This window comes from Nerophis ophidion, linkage group LG07 (assembly GCF_033978795.1).
Source record: "Nerophis ophidion isolate RoL-2023_Sa linkage group LG07, RoL_Noph_v1.0, whole genome shotgun sequence".
NCBI classification, from domain to species: Eukaryota; Metazoa; Chordata; class Actinopteri; order Syngnathiformes; family Syngnathidae; genus Nerophis; species Nerophis ophidion.
This window is the reverse complement of record NC_084617.1, coordinates 38,898,982-38,918,716: the sequence shown is the minus strand read 5'-3', so window position 1 is coordinate 38,918,716 and position 19,735 is coordinate 38,898,982.

Below are 19,735 nucleotides of genomic sequence, written 5' to 3'. Positions count from 1 at the left end.
AATCAACAACGACAAACTGAGCTGTGCTGAATGCAATGCTCTGCTAACACAAGCACACAAAAGTTCCTGTGGTTCCCTCACAAACAATCAGAAATCCCAAAAATCCTTAATTTTAACAACAACATTTCTACAATAATAAACATTTTGATAAGTAAAATCCAATTACAGTACATAAACATCCGCAAAAGTCCTATTGTGAGCTGCTCCTTACGAAAAGAGAGAAGGGAGGGTGCTAGGAGAAAGGGTCATGTTCTTGGGAAGAGACGCCGCTAAACAAAAGGGTAGCTTTGAAGTTAGTCCGATTTGGCATTTTTTTCCATAAACCTTTTCATCACTATTAAAATCTTGTAGTAATATAAAGCCGGCTTTCCCAATCTCTTCAACACAAACACGACATGGCTGAATAAAGCACACAGAGGCATATTTGGCGCAATCTAAAAGTTGGTCAACCGAGACATTCCCAAATAGACGCGTTGGTAAATCTAGGTTCCACTGTATATTGATTTTTCCCCCTCATCCCTGGGGCGCCCCTTGAAAATGCTGCCTATAGTTAAATAATAATACCTAGCATTATAATAAATGGCCTACAACAATGATTTATATTCTAGATGTAACGCCACAGTTTGAAGCAGACTTTCCACAGTTTCTTCATCTAAGTTTGTTAAACATTATATTCTTTGTTATTCATGTCAAGTTAATGTTATGGCAATACAAGATGTATTTATTAAGTCCAGGTCTCTGATTTCGAAACAGGAAATTCTGTCCTAACCTTTCATAGTAATATGTATGTGATATTGTATGATACCACTTCACGGTGGAAGAGGGGTTAGTGCGTCTGCCTCACAATACAAAGTTCCTGCAGTCCTGGGTTCAAATCCAGGCTCGGGATCTTTCTGTGTGGAGTTTGCATGTTCTCCCCGTGACTGCGTGGGTTCCCTCCGGGTACTCCAGCTTCCTCCCACTTCCAAAGACATGCACCTGGGGATAGGTTGATTGGCAACACTAAATTGGCCCTAGTGTGTGAATGTGAGTGTGAATGTTGTCTGTCTATCTGTGTTGGCCCTGCGATAAGATGGCGACTTGTCCAGGGTGTACCCCGCCTTCCGCCCGATTGTAGCTGAGATAGGCGCCAGCGCCCCCCACGACCCCAAAAGGGAATAAGCGGTAGAAAATGGATGGATGGACCATGCAAGACATGTTTGGTGTTTCAGTGAATGCATGGTTTTACATGTCACCTTTGTGTCTCTAACAGACTAAAATAATGTGCTTTTCTTTTTGCCTTTCAACATTTTAAAATGCTGCGACACATATAAAATCACTTAGATTTTTGTCTTACCCTAAAACTTCAAAATTTACAAAAACATACAAAAATACAAAAACTTCAAAGTTTGCTGTCCATTTTTCCTAAATACAAAAACGTTAAAGAGGAGAGCCCACCACAGATTCCCCAGGCACCGCTTCCTCATAGGAAGACGTGTTGGTGTGATTGAGAAGGTCTTCGAAGTATTCCCTCCACCGATCCACAACATCTGCAGTCGAAGTCAGCAGAACACTATCCCCACCATACACGGTGTTGACACAGCACTGCTTCCCCTTCTTGAGGCGGCGCATGGTGGTCCAGAAACCCTTTGAAGACGTCCGGAAGTCTTTTTCCATGGCTTCTCCAAACTCTTCCCATGTCCGAGTTTTTGCCTCCGCGACCGCTGAAGCCGCACACCACTTGGCTTGTCGGTACCTGTCCACTGCCTCCGGAGTCCCACGAGCCAAAAGAACCCGATAGGACTCTTTCTTCATCTTGACGGCATCCCTCACCGCCGGTGTCCACCAACAGGTTCTAGGATTTAGGCCCCAACAGGTACCAACTACCTTGCGGCCACAGCTCCAATCAGCCGCCCCGACAATAGAGGTGCGGAACATGGTCCACTCGGACTCAATGTCCAGCACCTCCCTCGTGACACGTTCAAAGTTCTTCCGGAGGTGGGAATTGAAACTCTCTCTGACAGGAGACTCTACTAGACGTTCCCAGCAGACCCTCACAATGAATTTGGGCCTGCCAGGTCTGTCCTGCATCCTCCCCCACCATCGCAGCCAACTCACCACCAGGTGGTGATCGGTAGAAAGCTCTGCCCCTCACTTTACCCGAGTGTCCAAAACATGAGGCCGCAACTCCGATGACACAACTACAAAGTCACTCATGGAACTGCGGCCTAGGGTGTCCTGGTGCCAAGTGCACATATAGACACCCTTATGTTTGAACATGGTGTTTGTTATGGACAAACTGTGACGAGCACAAAAGTCCAATAACAAAACACCACTCGGGTTCAGATGAGCGTTGAAGTCCCCCAGTAGGACAAGCGAATCACCCGGGGGAGCACTTTCCAGTACTCCCTCAAGTGTATCCAAAAAGGGTGGGTACTCTGAACTGCTGTTTGGTGCGTAAGCACAAACAACAGTCAGGACCCGTCCCCCCACCCGAAGGCGGAGGGAAGCTACCCTCTTGTCCACCGGGTTGAACTCCAACGTGCAGGCTCTCACTGCTTTCATCGCCAGAGTGGAAGAGAGTTCAGCCCTTCTCGAGATGAGTGTATATATATTCATATATATATATATATATATATATGTATATATATATATATATATATACCACGATGAGCGACTTGTCCAGGGTGTACTCCGCCTTCCGCCCGATTGTAGCTTGAATAGGCACCATTGCCCCCGCAACCCCAAAGGGAACAAGCGGTAGGAAATGGATGGATGGATGGATATATATATATATATATATATATACACCACGATGAGGTAGCGACTTGTCCAGGGTGTACTCCGCCTTCCGCCCGATTGTAGCTTGAATAGGCACCAGCGCCCCCGCAACCCCAAAGGGAATAAGCGGTAGAAAATGGATGGATGGATGGACATATATATACAAACCCCGTTTCCATATGAGTTGGGAAGTTGTGTTAGATATAAATATAAACGGAATACAACTATTTGCAAATCCTTTTCAACCCATATTCTACTGAATGCACTACAAAGACAAGATATTTGATGTTCAAACTCATAAACTTTGGTTTTTTTTGCAAATAATAATTAACTTAGAATTTCGTGGCTGCAACACATGCCAAAGTAGTTGGGAAAGGGCATGTTCACCACTGTTACATCACCTTTTCTTTTAACAGCAATCAATAAACGTTTGGAAACTGAGGAAACTAATTGTTGAAGTATTGAAAGTGGAATTCTTTCCAATTCTTGTTTTATGTAGAGCTTCAGTCGTTCAACAGTCCGGGGTCTCCGCTGTCGTATTTTACGCTTCATAAAGCGCCACACATTTTTGATGGGAGACCGGTCTGGACTTCAGGCTGGCCAGAAGCGCCACACATTTTTGATTGGAGACAGGCTGGCCAGGAAAGTACCCGTACTCTTTTTTTTTTTTTAATGAAGCCACGCTGTTGTAACACGTGCTGAATGTGGCTTGGCATTGTCTTGCTGAAATAAGCAGGGGCGTCCATGAAAAAGATGGCGCTTAGATGGCAGAATAATTTGCTCCAAAACCTGTATGTAACTTTCAGCATTAATGGTGCCTTCACAGATGTGTAAGTTACCCATGCCTTGGGCACTAATACACCCCCATACCATCACAGATGCTGGCTTTTGAACTTTGCGTGGATAACAGTCCTGATGGTTCGCTTCCCCTCTGGTCCGGATGACACGATGTCGAATATTTCCAAAAACAATTTTAAATGTGGACTCGTCAGACCAGAGAACACTTTTCCACTTTGCATCAGTCCATTTTAGATGGTCTCGGGCCCAGAGAAGCCTGCGGCGTTTCTGGATGATGTTGATAAATCCATGCGTTTGTTACGTCTCATCTCGACTACTGTAACATATTATTTTCGGGTCTCCCCATGTCTAGCATTAAAAGATTACAGTTGGTACAAAATGCGGCTGCTAGACTTTTGACAAGAACAAGAAAGTTTGATCACATTACGCCTGTACTGGCTCACCTGCACTGGCTTCCTGTGCACTTAAGATGTGACTTTAAGGTTTTACTACTTACGTATAAAATAATACACGGTCTAGCTCCAGCCTATCTTGCCGATTGTATTGTACCATATGTCCCGGCAAGAAATCTGCGTTCAAAGGACTCCGGCTTATTAGTGATTCCCAAAGCCCAAAAAAAGTCTGCGGGCTATAGAGTGTTTTCATTTCGGGCTCCAGTACTCTGGAATGCCCTCCCGGTAACAGTTTGAGATGCCACCTCAGTAGAAGCATTTAAGTCTCACCTTAAAACTCATTTATATACTCTAGCCTTTAAATAAACTCCCTTTTTAGACCAGTTGATCTGCCGTTTCTTTTCTTTTTCTCCTATGTCCCACTCTCCCTTGTGGAGGGGCTCCGGTCCGATCTGGTGGCCATGTACTGCTCGCCTGTGTATCGGCTGGGGACATCTCTGCGCTGCTGATCCGCCTCCGCTTGGGATGGTTTCCTGCTGGCTCCGCTGTGAGCGGGACTCTCGCTGCTGTGTTGGATCCGCTTTGGACTGGACTCTCACGACTGTGTTGGATCCACTATGGATTGAACTTTCACAGTATCATGTTAGAACCGCTCAACATCCATTGCTTTCGTCCTCTCCAAGGTTCTCATAGTCATCATCGTCACCGACGTCCCACTGGGTGTGAGTTTTCCTTGCCCTTATGTGGGCCTACCGAGGATGTGGTAGTGGTTTGTGCAGCCCTTTGAGACACTAGTGATTTAGTGATTTAGTGATATAAGTAAACATTGATTGATTGATAAATGGCTTTCGTTTTGCCTAGTTGAGCTTTAACTTGCACTTACAGATGTAGCGACAAACTGTATTTAGTGACATTGGTTTTCTGAAGTGTTCCTGAGCCCATGTGGTGATATCCTTTAGTGATTGATGTCGGTTTTTGATACAGTGCCATCACGGTCATTCAATGTTGGTTTACGGCCATGCCGCTTACGTGGAGTGATTTCTCCAGATTCTCTGAACCTTTTGATGATATTATGGACCGTAGATGTTGAAATCCCTAAATTTCTTGCAATTGTACTTTGAGAAATATTGTTCTTAATCTGTTTGATTATTTGCTCACGCAGTTGTGGACAAAGGGGTGTACCTCGTCCCATCCTTTCTTGTGACAGATTGAGCATTTTTTGGCAAGCTGTTTTTATACCCAATCATGGCACCCACCTGTTCCCAATTAGCCTGCACACCTGTGGGATGTTCCAAATAAGTGTCTGATATAGTTGAGGAATCTCAACTATATCAGTATTTATTGCCACCTTTCCCAACTTCTTTGTCACGTGTTGCTGGCATCAAATTCTAAAGTTAATGATTATTTGAAAAAAAAAAATGTTTATCAGTATGAACATCAAATATGTTGTCTTTGTAGCATATTCAACTGAATATGGGTTGAAAATGATTTGCAAATCATTGTATTCCGTTTATATTTACATCTAACACAATTTCCCAACTCATATGGAAATGGGGTTTGTATATATATATATATATATATATATATATATATATATATATATACATATATATATTATTGGTATACTATAATATTATTCTAACAATAATAATTATATTATAAATTATAAAAAAAAACAATGCAATTATAATAAATTGTTACAAATCAAATGGTTGTTTTATATGATTAATATATTAATTATTATCCCACCATCCATCCATTTTCTTTCGCTTGTCCCTTTTGGGGTTGCAGGGGGTGCTGGAGCCTATATCAGCTGCATTTGGGCGGAAGGTGGGGCACTATTAATTATTTTATCAAATTATTATCAAATATGTACAATTATTACTAATATAAAATGCTTCCACACATCTAAAATCGCCTTGATTTTTGTCTTACCCTGAAACTTAAAAATCTATTTTTTGTAATTTTTGAAAAATGGACATAAGACAAAACTATTTCCAATATTTGAATAATAATTATAGATATTTTTATTTATTTATTGATACAGTATATTATTATTCCAACAATAATAAGTATATTATTAATTAATAAAATAGTACAATTGTAATTGTTGTTAATGTTATAGTTATTTTATGATTAATATATTAATTATATATGATTAATGTCAAATAAGTATAATAAGTGAGTTTTTTTATTGATTATACAATTAATATTGTTTGAAAAATGTAATACTATATTATTATTACATAATTACTATTTTCTTACCAATAACAATAGTATTATATAATTAGATATGATTATAATAATGATGTTATTATTATTTGTAGTTATTGCTTTGTTCTAAAAGTGAAGTTTAGCTAAGAATCATCACGTCACGATATAAAGAAAGCGCCCTTCTTGTTAAATTTAATGCAAAATCTGAAATTTAATTCAAGTCAAATATCTTTCTGTAAAAAAAAAAAGCCTAATTATGAATAACAAAATGTTTTCTTCAAATAATTAAAAAAAGTTTTGCCAACAGAAGAAGAAAGGTCGACTTGCTAAAACGTCATCAAATGTGCTAGCAGACATTTATGAATGTACATTTTTATTATATTTAAAATGTTGGTACAGTTGCAGTAAAATAAGGAGATTGGACAAAACCGGAAAGTGCATATCTTTTTAAATATTTGGCTTCGTTTTCAGATTTCGGCAATGATCTCATTTATTTATGTCGAAGTTCAACAGAGCCTTTCTGTTATTTTGCTCTCACATCCTTTTTTGAGATGCTTGGGGGAAAATGTTACAACTGTATTTTGTTGTATACAGTAAAAAAAACATTTGAATTATGAGAAATATTACAAAGATGACACTAAGAAGTGTATACTTCCTGTATTGCCATCACATTGACATAAACTATACAATATCAGATAGTCCATGTGTCCCATCCAGAGTCCTCTATAGGATGAAGTCCAACTCTCACCTTCAATATTAATACCTGACACATCTGGCGTGACTCAACTGCTGATGAGACTGTACAATAACTGTAAACATGTAATTATTGAAGAAGCTAACTGCTTTGTTTCTTCTCTACAATTGCCTTTGTTTTCTTTTTTTTTCCTAGCCTGTAGTTGATTTTTATTAAATTATTGTGTGGATTTTTTGTGTGTAAGACTCCATTTTTTGCTCTGACAACTTGTAAGAATATCAGAATAATGCTAACTTTTTTGATGTCATCATGCTAATGTTAGTTAAGGTTTTATGCTAGCGTGTTAGCTAATTTTAATAATTCAAACATAAAAATCATTGATTTGATAGTTGATGCTATCTTAAAAGTGTGCAAACCTTTCCTGTGTTATCATGCTAATGTTTTATGCTAGTATTGTAACTATTTTTATTAATTTAGACCTAAATATCATGGAATTGATCCTTTGTGCTCTCTTAGAAGTATGCTAACTTTTTCGATGTTATCATGCTAACAATAGCATGCTAAAGTTTACTGCTAGCATTTTAACTATTTTTATTCATTCAGACCTAAGTATCATGGATTTGATCATTAGTGCTATCTTAGAAGTATGCTAACTTTTTCTGTGTTATCGTGCTAACATTTGCATGCTAATGTTTTTAATGCTAGCGTTGTAGCTCATTTAGTCATTGACACCTGAAATTCATGGATTTGAAAATTGCCACTATGCAAGAAGTTTGCTCAGTTTTCTGATGTTATCATACTAACATTCACATGCTAATGTTTTATTCTAGCATTTTAGCTCATTTTAATCATTTATCCATCCATCCATCCATCCATCCATCTTCTTCTGCTTATCTGAGGTCGGGTCGCGGGGGCAGCAGCCTAAGCAGGAAAGCCCAGACTTCCCTCTCCCCAGCCACTTCCTCTAGCTCTTCCCGGGGAATCACAAGGCGTTCCCGGGCCAGCCGGGAGACATATTTTTCCCAACGTGTCCTGGGTCTTCCCCGTGGCCTCCTACCGGTTGGACGTGCCCTAAACACCTCCCTCGGGAGGCGTTCAGGTGGCATCCTGACCAGATGCCTGAGCCACCTCATCTGGCTCCTCTCGATGTGGAAGAGCAGCGGCTTTACTTTGAGCTCCTTTTGGATGGCAGAGCTTCTCACCCTATCTCTAAGGGAGAGCCCCGCCACCCGGCGGAGGAAACTCATTTCGGCCGCTTGTACCCGTGATCTTATCCTTTTGGTCATGACCCAAAGCTCATGGGCATAGGTGAGGATGGGAACGTAGATCGACCGATAAATTGAGAGCTTTGCCTTCCGGCTCAGCTCCTTCTTCACCACAACGGATCGATACAACATCCTCATTACTGAACACGCCGCACCGATCCGCCTGTTGATCTCACGATCCAATCTTCCCCCACTCGTGAACAAGACTCCTAGGTACTTGAACTCGTCCACTTGGGGCAGGGTCTCCTCCCCAACCCGGAGATGACACCTTTTTCCGAGCGAGAACCATGGACTGATTCTCATTCGGGTCGCTTCACACTCGGTTGCGAACCGATCCAGTGAGAGCTGAAGATCCCGGCCAGATGAAGCCATCAGGACAACATCATCTGCAAAAAGCAGAGACCTAATCCCGCGGCCAGCAACCGGAACCCCTCAACGCCTTGACTGCGCATAGAAATGTTGTCCATAAAAGTTATGAACAGAATCGGCGGAGTCCAACCCTCACTGGAAACGTGTCCGACAATGCGGACCAAGCTCTGACACTGATCATAAAGGGAGCGGACCGCCACAATAAGACAGTCCGGTACCCCATACTCTCTGAGCACTCCCCACAGGACTTCCCGAGGGACACGGTCGAATGCCTCCTTTAAGTCCACAAAGATCATGTAGACTGGTTGGGCAAATTCCCATGCACCCTCAAGAACCCTGCCGAGAGTATAGATCCACAGTTCCACGACCAGGACGAAAACCACACTGTTCCTCCTGAATCCGAGGTTCAACTATCCGGCGTAGTCTCCTCTCCAGTACACCTGAATAAACCTTACCGGGAAGGCTGAGGAGTGTGATCCCACGATAGTTGGAACACACCCTCCGGTCCCCCTTCTTAAAGAGAGGGTTCACCACCCTGGTCTGCCAATCCAGACGTACCGCCCCCAATGTCCATACGATGCTGCAGAGTCATGTCAACCAAGACAGCCCCACAGCATCCAGAGCCTTAAGGAACTCTGGGTGGATCTCATCTACCCCTGGGGCCTTGCCGCCGAGAAGTTTTTTAACTACCTCAGCAACCTCAGCCCCAGAAATAAGAGAGCCCACCACAGATTCCCCTGGCAACGGTTCCTCATAGGAAGACGTGTTGGTGAGATTGAGGAGGTCTTCGAAGTATTCCTTCCACCGATCCACAACATCCGCAGTCGAAGTCAGCAGAACACCATCAGCACCATACACGGTGTTGACAGTGCACTGCTTCCCCTTCCTGAGGCGGCGTGTGGTGGTCCAGAATCGCTTCGAAGCCGTCCGGAAGTCGTTTTCCATGGCTTCCCCGGATTCCTCCCATGTCTGAGCTTCTGCCTCCGCGACTGCTAAAGCTGCACACCGCTTGGCCCGTCGGTACCCATCCACTGCTTCCGCAGTCCTATAAGCCAAAAGAACTCGATAGGGCTCCTTCTTCAGCTTGACGGCATCCCTCACTGCTGGTGTCCACCAAGGGGTTCTGGGATTACTGCCACGACAGGCACCAACAACCTTGCGGCCACGGCTCCAATCAGCCGCCTCGACAATAGAGGTGCAGAACATGGTCCACTCGGACTCAATGTCCAGCACCTCCCTCGTGACATGTTCAAAGTTCTTCCGGAGGTGGGAATTGAAATTCTCTCTGACAGGAGACTCTGCCAGTTGTTCCCAGTAGACCCTCACAATGGGCTTGGGCCTGCCAGGTCTGTCTGGCATCCTCCCCCACCATCACAGCCAACTCACCACCAGGTGGTGATCGGTAGAAAGCTCCGCCCCTCTCTTCACCCGAGTGTCCAAAACATGAGGCCGCGAATCCGATGACACAACTACAAAGTCGATCATGGAACTGCCGCCTAGGGTGTCCTGGTGCCAAGTGCACATATGGACACCCTTAGGTTTGAACATGGTGTTTGTTGTGGACAATCCGTGCAAAGCACAAAAGTCCAATAACAAAACACCACACGGGTTTAGATCTGGGCGGCCATTCTTCCCAATCACGCCTCTCCAGGTTTCACTGTCGTTGCCAACATGAGCGTTGAAGTCCCCCAGTAGGACAAGGGAATCACCCGGGGTAGAACTTTCCAGTACTCCCTCGAGTGTACCCAAAAAGGGTGGGTACTCTGAACTGCTGTTTGGTGCGTAGGCACAAACAACAGTCAGGACCCGTCCCCCCACCCGAAGGCGGAGGGAAGCTACCCTCTCGTCCACTGGGTTGAACTCCAATGTGCAGGCCTTGAGCCGGGGGGCATACGAGAATTGCCACCCCAGCCCGTCGCCTCTCACTGCCGGCAACGCCAGAGTGGAAGAGAGTCCAGTCCCTCTCGAGAAAACTGGTTCCAGAGCCCTTGCTGTGCGTCGAGGTGAGTCCAACTATATCCAGCCGGAACTTCTCTACCTTGCGCACTAGCTCAGGCTCTTTCCTCCCCAGTGAGGTGACGTTCCACGTCCCAAGAGCTAGCTTTTGTAGCTGAGGATCGGACCGCCAAGTGCCCTGCCTGCGGCTGCCGCCCAGCTCACAATGCACCCAACCTCTATGGCCCCTGCTATGGGTGGTGAGCCCATTGGAGGGGGGACCCACGTTGCCTCTTCGAACAGGCCCGCCCACCAGGCGCTCCCCATCGTGCCCCACCTCCGGGCCTGGCTCCAGAGGGGGGCCCCGGTGACCCGCGTCTGGGCAAGGGAAATCTGAGTCCATTATTTTGTAATTCCATAGAAGTGTTTGAGCTGCTCTTTGTCTGATCCCTCACCTAGGACCTGTTTGTCTAGGGAGACCCTACCAGGGAATATGAAAGCCCCCGGACAACATAGCTCCCAGGATCATTGAGACACGCAAACTCCTCTACCACAGTAAGCTGGCAGCTCAGAAAGGAGCTTAATCATTTAAACCTGAAAAAATTTGATTTGATACTTGTTGCTATCTTAAAAGTATGCTAACTTTTCCTGTTATCATGCTAATGTTAACATTAACATGTTAACATTAGCATGATAATGTTTTATGCTAGCATTTTAGCACATTTTGATCATTTAAACATGAAAATCATGGGTTTTGAGAAACTTTAGCATATCAGTATGTGAAATTAGATTATGGAATAGATTAAAGGCCTACTGAAACCCACAACTACCGACCACGCAGTCTGATAGTTTATATATCAATGATGAATTCTTAACATTTCAACACATGCCAATACGGCCTTTTTAGTTTACTAAATTGCCATTTTAAATTTTGCGCGAAGTATCCAGTTGAAAACGTCGGTATGATGACGCGTGCGTGGGACGTCTCGGATTGTAGCGGACATTTATTTCCAGCACAATACAAGCTATAAGTAGTCTGCTTCAATTGCATAATTACACAGTATTCTGGACATCAGTGTTGCTGAATCTTTTGCAATGTGTTCAATTATTAATGGAGAAGTCAAAGAAGAAAGATGTAGGTGGGAAGTGGTGTATTGCAGCTGCCTTTAGCAACACAAACACAGCCGGTGTTTTCTTGTTTAAAATTCCCGAAAGTGAAGCTTTACTATGGAACAGAGCGGTCAAGCGAACATGGTTCCCGACCACATGTCAACCGGCAGGTTTTGGTGAGAAAATTGTGGTAATAAGTCGGCTCTTACCGTAGACATCAGCGGAGCTTGCGTCCTGCTGCAGCTGCGGACTATTACCTCCTCCCACCGGAGACACTGGCGGTCACCACACCCGTGGCCCCACCCCTCCGACTTTCAGGTACTATATATTCTCACTAAAACACTAGTAACACAATAAGCAGATAAGGGATTTTCCAGAATTAAACTAGTAAATGTGTCTAATAACATCTGAATCACTCTCACTGCCCTTCGCCTTTTTTTTTTTTTTTTCCAGTCCTTCACTCCCACTATCCTCATCCACAAATCTTTCATCCTCTCTCAAATTAATGGGGAAATCGTCGCTTTCTCGGTCCGAATCGCTCTTGCTGCTTGTGGCTATGATTGTAAACAATGTCAAGGATGTGAGGAGCTCTACAACCCGTGACGTCACGCGCACATCTTCTGCTACTTCCGGTACAGTCAAGGCTTTTTTCATTAGCGACCAAAAGTTGCAAACTTTATTGTTGACGTTCTCTACTAAATCCTTTCAGCAAAAATATGGCAATATCGCGAAATGATCAAGTATGACACATAGAATGGACCTGCTATCCGCGTTTAAATAAGAAAATCTCATTTCAGTAGGCCTTTAAGTAAAGAAATAAAACAATGTACTAATATAATCCAGTTTAAGAGACGGTTTAAACTACAAGGAAGAATAATATTGTTAAATGTCTTGAACTTGGTGGGAAATAAAGGGAAGGGGAATATTATTCATCTCATCATAAACGACTTCTCTGGTTGTGAAAAAAAAGAGTTGTGTTAACACTGCACTGATGGTAACGTGGCCATACTGAGTAATGGGAGTGAACATATGTCAGTAAGTGACATGAAGTGGAAAAAGGGCGAAGGATTGAATAAGCGTTTCTTCCTACTACTCCTTTTTGGACATGTAAAGAAAATGTTTAAAAGTGACTCATCATTTTGAAACTATATATGTTCAAATAATTGAAGGAAAAGATCAATCTGAATCTGAAAAACTTTTGGCAGTAATATTCCATCCTATGTGAGCCGCACACTTAGGGCACCCATAATTCTCACACTAAAACAGCAGGCGGTGCTGCTGGGTCAATTTAAAGATTAACATTTAAAGACGTACTGTTATTTGCGCATGGTGCCATCCGCCAAAAAAATATTAATAATTCTGGACACTTCACAGAGAAGTGAGAAGCCATCTTTCATTAACAAAGAAGTAGAAGCAGGGTGGGGAGTAAAATGACAGACAGAAGAGAGGGGAAACTTACCGTTTAAAGGGGAACATTATCACCAGACCTATGTAAGCATCAATATATACCTTGATTGTGCAGAAAAAAAGACCATATATTTTTTTAACCGATTTCCGAACTCTAAATAGATTAATTTTGGCGAGTTAAACGCCTTTCTGTTTATTGCTCTGGTGGCGATGACGTCAGAACGCGACGTCACCGAGGTCATACAGCCGCCATTTTCATTTTCTACACATTACACACACGGGTCTTAGCTCTGTTATTTTCCGTTTTTTCGACTATTTTTTGGAACCCTGAAGACATCATGCCTCGTCGGTGTGTTGTTGGAGGGTGTAACAACACTAACAGGGAGGGATTCAAGTTGCACCGAAGATGCGAAAGTGTCTGCCGCCAGACCCCCATTGAATGTACTGTAGTGTCTTCACATTTTACCGGTGATGACAGACATGACACACAGATGTCTCCAGATGTATTTGCAACGATAAAGTCAACAAAATCACAAAGGTGAGTTTTGTTGTTGACTTATGTGCTAATCAGAGATATTTGGTTGCGGCGTGACTGGCAGCTAATCGATGCTAACATGCTACGCTAATTGATGCTAAAATGCTACGCTAATTGATGCTAACATGCTATTTACTGGCGATGACAGACATGGCACAGAGATGCATGGATAACCTGCAGATGGATTTGCAATGATAAAGTCAACGAAATCACAAAGGTGAGTTTTGTTGATGTTGACTTATGTGCTAATCAGACATATTTGGTCGCGGCGTGACTGCCAGCTAATCGATGCTAACATGCTATTTACCGGCAGTGCTGAAGCAGACATGGCACAGAGATGTATGGATAACCTGCAGATGCATTTGCAACTATATTACGTTTCCTTCCACCCACATTTAATGTGAAAAAAACACTTAGCAATCGACGGATTTAAGTTGCTCCAGTGTCAAGAGATGCGAAAGTCCTGATCGTTTGGTCCGCACATTTTACCAGCGATGGTAACGCAGCTATTCGGTCATGCTATGGCTATGAATAGCGTCAATAGCTATTCGTTCAATAGCTTCAGTTTCTTCTTCAATACTTTCATACTCCAACCATCTGTTTCAATACATGCGTAATCTGTGGAATCGCTTAAACCGCTGAAATCCGAGTCTGAATCCAAGCTAATGTCACTATATCTTGCTGTGGTATTCCCATTGTTTGTTTACATTGGCAGCACTGTATGACGTCACAGAGAAATGGATGGATAGTGGTTTCGAAGATAGCAAAAATACGGCACTTTAAAGCTTTATTTAGGGATATTCCGGGACCGGTAAAATTTGGAAAAAAACTTCAAAAAATACAACAAGCCACTGGAAGCTGATTTTTATTGTATTTAACCCTTTTGAAATTGTGATAATGTTCCCCTTTAACTTACAGGTTGAGGTTGTTTAACCCCCCCAACCTCCTTCTCCTTCTTTGTTAATTTTGCAAATCTTTTTTGTTTTTTATATAAAACCTTTTTTTTACTTGCCAATTGTTGGGTGTGAATAAAAATATTTCTGTGTGATTTCACGCCATGATAAAATTCCACATGAAAGGAATCAAAGGTTTCATACATGTTCTTTTTTACTGGTGTCAGTGTATTGTCGGAGTGAGGACTGTGCATGATGACCATAATGCGGCGCCCTTACAGTGAGAGATACTCCTGTTAGTGCTCTACAAAAGGGCTCTTCAAAGGAAAGGTGCGGCCCCGCTCTCGTGTTTGATACCTTGCAGCTCTGTCATCCCACAAATAGGAGGAGGATTAAACCAATAGGCCTTATGAGTGCAAGATGGCTGTTCAAGCGTCTTTATTGTTCTTTCAGCGACCTTCCGTGACCAATGCTGCTCATAGGGATGGGCACCGTTCACATTTGAACCAATACGGTACCAATACTGGTGCCTGGGAATCAAGTATTCCAGTTTTCACTAATTTGGTGAAATATAAATTATTTTTGATGGTAGGATCTCATTTGTTATTGCAACATTTAAAAATGAACTGATTATGATAACTGCAGTCCGGTCGTTATTCAATGGTTCTGGCTTAGTTTTTGCCTCGTCACTCACTCAAAGATGCGTGACTGACCTAATAAGTCTGAAAGACAAAGAGATGATACAGTATTATCTTCTCACTGATGCTACTTGGTGGTTGTTTGAGCACAGTGTCGCTCGTCCTGCATGGTGCCATTTTTTAAATGTTTTGGTCTAACGCAGGATTCTCACAGGAATGAGGGGAAAAAATACAACCTTAATTGACAGTATCTTGTTTTGTTATCACATTTCTGAGTCTCAATGACAAGTTGCAAGTCTGGCAGAAGTGTACAGTTTTTTGGCTCGTCAGTTCAGTCTTCACTGAATCTAGTCTTTTGTTGCACCCAAAAAAGTGTTAATAATGTAAGTACCACACTTATTACGCACCCTCTGATGGATTGTAACGTGCACCTTATTATAGTTTTAATTACTAAATCTGAAGTTGTTAAAATTGCCATGTAAAACCGTGGAAGCAAGCCTATAGCAAAACTAATGCATATTAGCTTCAAGCTAGTAGATTTTTTGGAAAAGTGGGGCTTTGCTTTACTTTTGTCGGGGCATTTTTTTTAAGTAAATTTTTTCCGTTGGCACTGAAAATTGCATTATTACCGAGAGGGAGTTTGGCGGAGTTTGCTCTCGGTGATGCTGGAGTAATCGCCAAGGGTAAAAGATGAGTCAAAACCCAGGCGTGACATGACACACAATGCCGTAACCATAACCCGACACCGTTGGCTTTTACGTGAATTAGTGCCTGGTAAAAAAAAATAAAAATCCTGAAATTTATAAAAGGAAAGGAAGATTCTTGGACATTTACAGGCTCTGCATTATGCTGCAAGATTTTTTTTTTTTTGATTGTCCTGGCCTAAAATGAATTTGCGGGAAAATTTGCAAAGTTTCGATGCCTTTTTTTTTTACAATAACATCAAATTAATTAATCGTATTGTTGCCAATTATTGTTTTATTGTTCATAGTTAATCTTGTAAATCCCACGTAAAAGAGGAACAATGTTCATAAGTTGTTAATATTCAGTGTTTTATTGTTCATAGTTAATATTGCAAATCCCATCCATCCATCCATTTACTACCGCTTATTCCCTTCGGGGTCGCGGGGGGTGCTGAAGCCTATCTCAGCTACAATCGGGCGGAAGGCAACTACACCCTGGACAAGTCGCCACCTCATTGCGGGGCCAACACAGATAGACGGACAACATTCACACTCACATTCACACACTAGGGCCAATTTAGTGTTGCCAATCAACCTATCCCCAGGTGCATGTCTTTGGAGGTGGGAGGAAGCCGGAGTACCCGGAGGGAACCCACGCAAATCCCACTTTTTTATTTTTATGTACATTTTTGGTGTCCCTTTCAGTAGAAAACTGTAAAATTCCATTCTGTTTTTTGAGGTGGTCTGTCATCGGACATTGTGACTTTTGGTATTAGTGTTCCCGAAAAACAAGGACCCAAATACACATACTGTACAGCAGATTTTTACAGCTAAATGTGTATTAATTATTTATACACACATACACATTGGCCCCTCAAACACATATTTTGCTCTCAATGTGGCCCCTAAGTAAAAATATTTGCCCTGCTCTTAATTTTTCTTACAAGTCTTAAGTGTAATCCACCAGTCGTTCTTTCACTGATATGGAAAACATGATTTAAAAAAAATGTACGGTCTTAAAAACATTCATCCATAGATAGTCTTCACTTTTCTTGAAAACTACAAAACTAAGCACATTTTTCAGACATATTCAGGTGAAAATGTGTTTATTTTCCTGTGTTTCCTGAGCATGAACGCTAACAACAACAAATAAAAATGCATTTTTGGCCCTTTTTAAGGAGTGTTATGTATATGCTGTTTAAGTAGTAGTGCTGTGTGGACGCATGATTAATTCATGTTCCAGCCGCCTTAATGAGGTGATGCCCATGAGTGGGCAGGAGGGAGGCAGCACTTTGATATCCTTCATTTAAATCTGGGTCAGCCATTAATGACTTCTTTCAGATGGGAAACATGCATCATTATCGCTTTCTAAAAAAGAGGAATGAACTTATAGGGACTTTGTGTGTTTGTGTGTGTGTGTGTGTGTGTGTGTGTGTGTGTGTGTGCGCGTGCGTGCGTGCGTGCGTGCGTGCGTGCGTGCGTGCGTGCGTGCGTGCGTGCGTGTGTGTGTGTGTGCGTGTGTCTGCGTGTGTGTGTTACAAAGTTTAAATTAAACTTTGTGGGGACCCCTTTGTAGTGTGGGGACCACAGTCACCCCTTGCACTTGAAAGTTTGCAGCTTTATTTCATGGCAGATTTTTTTAAATATTGATAAATATTTTTTATATTTATTTATAATTATTATTTTTCGGTTTCATTCGTCAATTCGAAATGGTTTTGGTGTTTCATTAACTGGTAACATGTGTTACTTTTCGGTGTGGCGCTGTTGGCCTGGACCCCAGGGTGCAGAGACGACAGGAGAAGTGAAGGTACAATGTATGTATGTGTAAAAAATTAAGAATTATTGCAGCAGGGAAGTGCACAGGAAGCACAGGGGAAAGTTGCATTTTTAGGTGCAAAGCAAAACAAAAAGCACAGGGAACTGGGGATGGGTACGGAAATTGGTATTTTTATAGGCACAGGTCCAATCCTGTCGGTACTACAAGGTATCGATACACGTAAAATCAAACTGTGCCATATTACGATATCTTTTGTTGCACGAGACGTCACATCCAGTTGCGTCAATCACTCAAGCAAGACTCAGGACGTACTCAGCCAAGCCCCTCGAAGAAAAGTTGCAATTTCCTACACCAACAATAATGCTTGGTAGAAAACGCTCAAACATAAAGTGATGCTCCACTCTTCCAAAATGCGCTAGCCTGATGCTAATTTACATTAAAATTGCCATAGACAGACTACTATTAACGTTAGAAACTTTACATGGCGATTTCAACACCTCCAAATTAGGTGATAAAAACTACAAATAAGATAAATATTAAACTCAAACAGCTAATATAATGAGTACAATACTTAGAGTATAAACACTATGTAGGGTGCAATACATTCGGTTTAGCCTACAAAGTACTGCCATCTAATGTCTTGGAAGTGCAACTGCATTGCAAATAAGACTTAAATGTAACCAGACAACAACTGGACACATTTTAAAAAATATTTTTATGGCAAACATTTATTAACACAAAAACATCAAAAATTGGTGCCGGTAATGATTCCCAAGTACCGGAAATCTGTACGGCACTGGTCCAAATGTGAACGGTACCCTTCCCTATAGGGAACCCTATGCAGCATAAAAGCAAACTTGGCAAAATGCTCCAGCCCAGTCCAGAGTACAGGTGCGTCCTGATCGCCAATTAGGGACAGGTGAGGGACAAGACAAGAGACGCGGCACAGGAAGTGGAAAACAAAACTCAAAGAGCTGGACAGGAAATAAAACAGAAAGTAAGCAAACGAATAAGTTTGACGAATGAACAACTTATAAAGTCCTATCAATGTATCTGTATATGCTAGACCAGGGGTCTCAAACTCAATTTACCTGGGGGCCACTGGACGCAAAGTCTGGGTGAGGCTGGGCCGCAAGAAAAGATTTCTTTAAAAAAATGTTGCCTACTCCTCAGCATGTCTAGTTGTATAATGACTTTTCAAATTGTATCCCTTGTGCACCACAACTTTCTCTGTGCAAATAAGACACATCGGGGTGCCCCTGTGCTCAACAAAGAAATATTGCATCTTCCACTTTTCCTGAAATTGTCTTTGCTCATCACCAACCTTTCTCTTCACTGCAGGCTTTGAAAAAGACATGTTTGGGGTTGTGGAATATATTTGTATTTAGCCCACGCACGGAGAATAATGTTATTTCCACAATGTGTGTGGTTCCGCTTTTCCTCCCTACAGCAACACGGCGGTTGGCGGATAATAGCCGGGAAAGTACCGGGATAGCGAACGCAAAAAAGTGACGACTCCCGGAGTGTATCCGGCGTCATGTAGAAATATATGTAGTGTTCATCGTGTGAGGCAATGCAAATTAAACAATAGAAAAAACAAATATTGGTTTGAATTGGTCCAGGTTATCGGGGACTGTTATTACTGACGGACAGGTGTCCCGGTGTGACTGCAACCAGGCACGTAAGAAAACCCCTCGTCTCCATGGCAACGTCTCTGTCGCTTTCACTCATTTGCCGCTTTTCCACTAACGCAGGGGTAGGCGATCCAGAATGTTGAAAAAAACATTTTCGACCCAAATAACACAACGGTGTCAAGGGCCATTCATATAAAACTTGCGGGCCGCACTAACATTAAACTTTCATATTATGGTGGGGGCCGCAAAATAACGTCTTGCAAGCCATAATTGACCCCAGGGCCACGTGTCTGAGACCCCTATGCTAGACTATCTGAACACAGCTTTGTGTTATTAGAAACAAAACATCCATCCATCCATTTTCTACCGCTTATTCCCTTTTGGGGTCGCGCGGGGCGCTGGCGCCTATCTCAGCTACAATTGGGCGGAAGGCGGGGTACACCCTGGACAAGTCGCCACCTCATCGCAGGACAAACAGATAGACAGACAACATTCACACACTAGGGCCAATTTAGTGTTGCCAATCAACCTATCCCCAGGTGCATGTCTTTGGAAGTGGGAGGAAGCCGGAGTACCCGGAGGGAACCCACGCATTCACGGGGAGAACATGCAAACTCCACACAGAAAGATC